The sequence below is a fragment of the Meriones unguiculatus genome, chromosome 2, assembly GCF_030254825.1.
Source record: "Meriones unguiculatus strain TT.TT164.6M chromosome 2, Bangor_MerUng_6.1, whole genome shotgun sequence".
NCBI lineage: Eukaryota > Metazoa > Chordata > Mammalia > Rodentia > Muridae > Meriones > Meriones unguiculatus.
The window spans coordinates 148,982,456-148,988,348 of NC_083350.1; the positions used below are offsets into that span (position 1 = coordinate 148,982,456).

Genomic DNA, 5,893 nt, shown 5'->3' on the forward strand with positions numbered 1-5,893 from the left:
GAAGGAAAGGGTTTATTTTGGCCTACAGATCAAGGGGGGTGTGGTACATCAAGGCACACGTAGGAGCAGGAGGCAGTTGGTCACGTCGTACCACGTGAGCGCTGACGCTCAGCTTGCTTTCTCCTTTTGATTCAGCCAGGAAGTTGTTCTCCAGGTCGTTAGCACCCATATGGGCAGATCTTCTATCTCCATTACCCGAGTCTAGACGCTCTTTCTCAGACATGCCCAGAGATTTGTTTCCTGGGAGATTCTAGATTCCCATGGAGTTGACCATATAAACATCACACCCTGTTTGGGCTACTCTAACAAAATAACATAAGCCAGCTAACTTATGGACAGCAGACCAGTATCACTGCTCTTGAGGCTACAAAGCCTAAGGTCAAGGCACCAACTTGCTGGTTCAGTGTCTAAAGAGGCCATGGTCTTGCTCACAGAGGATGCTTTTTGTGTATGACCTTATATGGTGGAAAAGGTGAAGTGAGTCACCAAGCCTACTTCAACCAGAGTCCTAGAGTCCTAACGGCACCCAATGACAGAACCCTTAGGACCCAACCACCACGAATCCCTCCCTCTGCTATCTTTCAAGGACTAGGATTTAACATGAGTTTTAGTGAAGCATAAACATTCAGACCTAATACTTGAGAAAATAATAGTAGAGGCAAGTGTAAAAAGAGGCTATGGGTCATTTTTACAATACATTCAAGGTATGGGAAGGGGCTCTTGGAACTGGAGAGATGGTTCAGCAGCTCGGAGCACTCACTGCTCTTGCAAAGGACCTGGGTATTGTTTCCAGCACCCGTGTCACACAGATAATGGCGTGCAACCCCAATCCCAGAGGACCCAGTGCCCTCTTCTAGACTCCAAAAGTACCCGTGCTCACATGTATGCACAAACACACATGCTCATGTGCATGTACTCGCACAAACACACACACATTTTTTTTAAAAGAGTTGAAACTTCCATTTTGAAAATCCAAACTTCAGATGTTGAGGATGAGAAACATTTTTTTTTCCATCTCTGAACTTTTGGATGTTAAATGTGGGGCATGAATATAAGCATGACAGGTGGGGAGCACAGGGGGAGCTTTCAGAGAGATGTTGTTAAACACCAGTCCAGTTGTTAAACTGGACAAAAGTTCTGATGTTCCCTGACTTAGCCCTTCCCTCACCCATCTGCATTGTGAGAAGCTGGAAGTCCACAAAAAAGATTGTGAGGTTTCATTCTACATGGCCCTCGTTCAAAGCAAGCAATAGCTAAAACACAATATCCTGAATTAGACATAGATTAATTACAAGGGAAGGAGAAAACGAAGAGGGTCAATATTTATTGAGTATTGTCTGTTTGCCAAGAACTATACCAGGTACTCTACACACATGAATTAACCTTTGCAGTGAGTTAACCTTTATGGTAACATTAACCCTAAAGTAGTTCTCAGAATGACTTCCTTATAGAGATAAATGTACTGAGGCTTAGAGAGATTAAACCAATTGTCAATTAGCACAGTTACCACAAGACAGAACCAGGCCAACCTAGGACACAGGTCCTATGCCAGGGCCTCCTCTCTTCCTCCACCCTCTTTCCCCCCGCCATTCTGCTCTCTGTCTCTGTCTCTCTGTCTCTGTCTCTCTGTCTCTGTCTCTTTGTCTCTCTCTCATGTGTGTGTGTATGTGTGTGTATTATAGAGGCACTGGATAATGAACATAAGAATCAATCTTGCATATGTTGGAAAATTGTTCTACCCCTGGACTATGCTGCCAACTCCAGTACTCCCTTCCGCAAGTCTCTCTGTTCTAAAACTCTTGGATTAGAAAGCAGGGTGATAGAAGCCTGTAGCCCTGGGGAGACGGGTTGAAATCAAACCCTTTATATAAAGTAATAGACAAGGCCTAACAAATGAAGTACTCACTATGCCCCACTTGAAATCTATGCTGACCCTTAATGAAGTACGGACATCAGCTGTGAAGGCGGTAACTACGCTGTGTTCATTGGAAGAACGCTGAGGATGGAAGAGGGCACACCAGGAGCTCGGATAAAGGTTTCCTGCAGATGGGTTCACGGTGAAAGCTCACCCGAAGCTGGAGACAGCTGGACTGAGGGGACAAGAAGCCAGTCCAGCACTGAGTGAGTAGAAGGCAACTGGCAGAATGGCAGTATCTGCCTGGAGAAGAGTGAGCCAAGTGTAGCAGAGGACGCCAAGGCCACGGGATGCTGAAGTGTGCTTTGTAAGATGGTCCAGGGGCTGGGGGGTGGCTTGGTCAGCAAAGCGCTTGGCTCTTAAGCATGAACACCTGAGGTCTAACCCCAGAAGCCACTTAAAAGGCTGAGTAGGTCAGCACATATTTGTAAGCTCTCTACTGGGAAGACAGAGATGGGGACCAATGACAGTCCAAACTAGATGCTTGGTGAATGGATGGCCCTTGAGCAATGACAGCCAGTGTTGACCTCTGGCTCCATAAACACATGCACATGTATGCACAAACACAGCACACGGACACACACATACATCACAATTCCACTACAACTTAAAAAATGTCCTGGCTACTCCCCTACTTACCCCAGAAGTGAGTGTTGTGTTACACTGTTGGGATCCATTACAATGAAGATGGGATCCAAATGAATATGTCTAAATTAATAACTCACCAACCCGCATTGTCGGGGAAAGGGAGTTTTCTAGGGAACTGAAGCTTAGAATTCTTAAGCATTAAACTTCTGAAAAGTTTAGTCATTTTCATGGAAACTATAATAAAGCGAAATCCCTGTCTGCTCAGCCTCATTAAACAGAATACATTGAGCATCACTTAACCAGCTCTTGATGGCTGTGAGGCCTTGCTGTGAGCATCAGCCACTACAGGGCAGTGGCATAATATGCCCTCAGGCGCTGGGGAAACATACAGGGCTTATTTGCACCCCTGCAACCATCTTTCCTGCACTCAGAGGTGGAGCTGCCAGCCTCCCAGGATCTCGGCGGTGGCTTCTCTCAGCCACGGGCCTGTCTGCACTGCTCTCTGCTTGCACCACCACGTAGCTCTCCTAACGAACAGATCGCGGTAACCTTCTCATGAAACGACAGCTGCTGTGGAAATAAAATGAGCTAACTCCTAAAACTGCCTCCGTCTAGATCTGTAGTCCTCTACCACCAAGTTAAGATATAATGGCTAAGAAGTAACCTTGGGCTCAGGCCCTACATTAACCACGTAGACTGACAGCGAATTCCCTTGGGATGTAGACGTCCTCTGTATCGGTGCTCACCTGCACTACAGCTGGATACTGCGCGCTTCTGATCTTCACAGTCTGACTGTGGGTGGACAGGGGACATTGTTAACGTTAGCAGGTTTGTCCTTTGTTCTCCAAGATGATGTCACCCGGCACTCTGGTCTCATCCTATTATTTCAGAATTATTTGTCTACAGAGAAGACACAGGAAGGTGGACTCTCCTGTTTGAATAGTTTGTCCTTTAACAAGCTCCAGAGTGCAGAGGCTTGTAATTAGACACGCGGGCAGTCTCTCTCTCTCTCTCTCTCTCTCTCTCTCTCTCTCTCTCTCTCTCTCTCTCTCTCTCTCAGTAGGAAATAGTCCTAGGCTGGGCGGGTTCCGCCAGGACTCCCTCCTGTTTGTGGGGTCTCAGGGGAAAGAGCTTGGCCTTTTCCCCATGTCTTCTCCCAGGACCCAGCCGAAAAGCAAGCTTGTTGCAAAGGTGGCCAAGAGAAAATGAATCACATTGTGAAACAACATCAAAACTCCTACTTGGGCTGGCAAGATGGCTCAGTGGATAAAGGCTCTAGCTGCCAAGCCTGAAGACCTGAGTTCAATCCTCAGTATCCATATGGTGGAAGGAGAGAGCCAACTCTGGCTAGTTGTCCCCTGACTTCAGCATGTATGCTGCGGCACATGTGTGCACGTAAGTAAATACATAAAAATAACTTCAATCATTTAAATCTTCCGCTTGCGTCATGTTTATTAATGCTCCCACATCCAAAGACAATGACATCATCAAAGGCAAATTTAAGAAAGAAAAAAAGAAAAAAAAAGCTTCTGGATCTCAATGGGAAAGTCTACAGAGTCAATGCAAAGGGCATACAGGGTAGGAGGACTGTCTTAAGATTCTCTGGAGGATCACAACCAATAAAAAGGGCTGTGTTATGTTGTCTAGGTAGTTCAACAGCCACTGTGTGCACACTGGAGAAGCTGACAACCCATAGATGATCAGCCTACCAGGGTGGCTGGCTCAGCAGTCCCAATCTAGAACTGATGGTCTAGTGTGTTCTGGACAGCTGTTCGTCTTCAGTCCACATCAGAAGCCCCAAATATCTGGGTTCCAGTGTCAGTGAAGGATGGCAGCAGGAGCAGCAACAAAGGAGATGCACTCACCAGCAAGACATGAAAGCAGGCAGGCAAAGCCAGCCCTGTTTGGAACTCTTCACACACAGGCTGCCACTTGAAGGCGCTACCCATTCTGGAGTAGAGTATTCTCCCCATCAGTTAATTCTTCCAGGAAATATGTTCGCAAGCCCTGCACACAGAGGGATGTGCCTCCTAGTTGATGCTGTATGCAATCAACTTGACAACAAGTTTAACACTCACAAGAGCGTGCACATTTCACAACTTACCACACCCACATACATGCATCGCATCTCAGCATGGGTGCACCCGGGAAACTGATCTCATTTAATCCACGAAGCTAAAGTTTATCTTCTCATCAGAGCTACAGGGGGCTGGATAAGGAGGGGGAGGGGAGATGGTGGCTTCAAGCAAAGCATCTCCACTTCCTTACCCTGGATTCACTTTGTAATTCTGTTTTGTTTCTTTGTTTTAAAGGTTAAGGGTAGCTCTATTAGAAAAATGAAGATGGCTGAATGCCGTCTTGAACAAAGTTACTGAAGAAGGGATCCAAAGAGTCCCTTCTTGATGTCCTTGAACATGGTCTCCATTTCTATGCACTGTGTTCTTCCTTGCACCTAGAAAAGATGAACCCACATCTCAGCAGTGGTGATTCTCTGCTCCCATGTGCAGGCACTGATAACCTCTTGGAACAGACTTTTTTTGTCCACTCCAGCTAGCCTCAGTATGTCCACCTTCTCAGTCTCTGGGGCTACAACAGGAATTAAGTGGGGCCGCTTTCTAGTTTTCACAAGATGATTTCTGTAACAACTAGGTAACTGTCTTAACTAGCTCTATCCCTAGAATGAAAGGTATCTTCTCAGTCGTTGGCAGGAACTGGGAGCTTTGCCCTGTGGTTGTTATACACACACACACACACACACACACACACACACAGAGGCACGCACGCACAAAACCTGAAACTCATTTCTTTCAGTTTCCCTTATATGTCAATACTCTTTGTTCTCTTGTTCATTCAACTGCACGGACTGTTTTTGTTGTTGTTGTTGTTTTGTTTTGTTTTGTTTTGTTTTGTTTTGTTTTTTCCAAAGTTCTGTTCTTCCTTCTGGAATGAAAGATGAGACTTCAGCCTCGTTTGATATTTCTTTCTCACATTATCTCCATAAACACATCTCTTCCAAAGCTCACGCCTTAGTTAGGGTTTCTATGGCTGTGATAAAACACTATGACTAAAAGCAGCTGTAGCCCATCTTCCAGGGAAGTCAGGACAGGGACTCAAGGCAGGAACTGAAGCAGAGACCATAGAGGAGTGCAGCTTGCTGGCTTCCTATCCCTGACTCGCTTGGCCTGCTTTCTTACAGCATCTGGGACCACCAACCCAGGAGTTGCACCACCCACACAGTGAGCTGTGTCCTCCCACATTGATCATCAATCAAGAAAATGCACACAGGCTTGCCTTGCCCACAGGCCAGTATGGCAGGGACATTTTCTTAACTGCAGTTCCCTCTTCTAAAATGACTCTACTATGTGTCAAAGCTGACATGAAAACCAGCCG

General features: G+C 46.2%; 1 non-coding gene across 1 annotated transcript; it reads right to left on the reverse strand.

The window, feature by feature from the left end:
- Window positions 1-5,018: 5,018 nt before the first annotated feature.
- Window positions 5,019-5,134, reverse strand: LOC132652572 (small nucleolar RNA SNORD22). The gene has a single exon (XR_009590173.1). It is a non-coding gene; the product is annotated as a small nucleolar RNA SNORD22 (small nucleolar RNA).
- Between the last annotated feature and the right edge of the window lie 759 nt (window positions 5,135-5,893).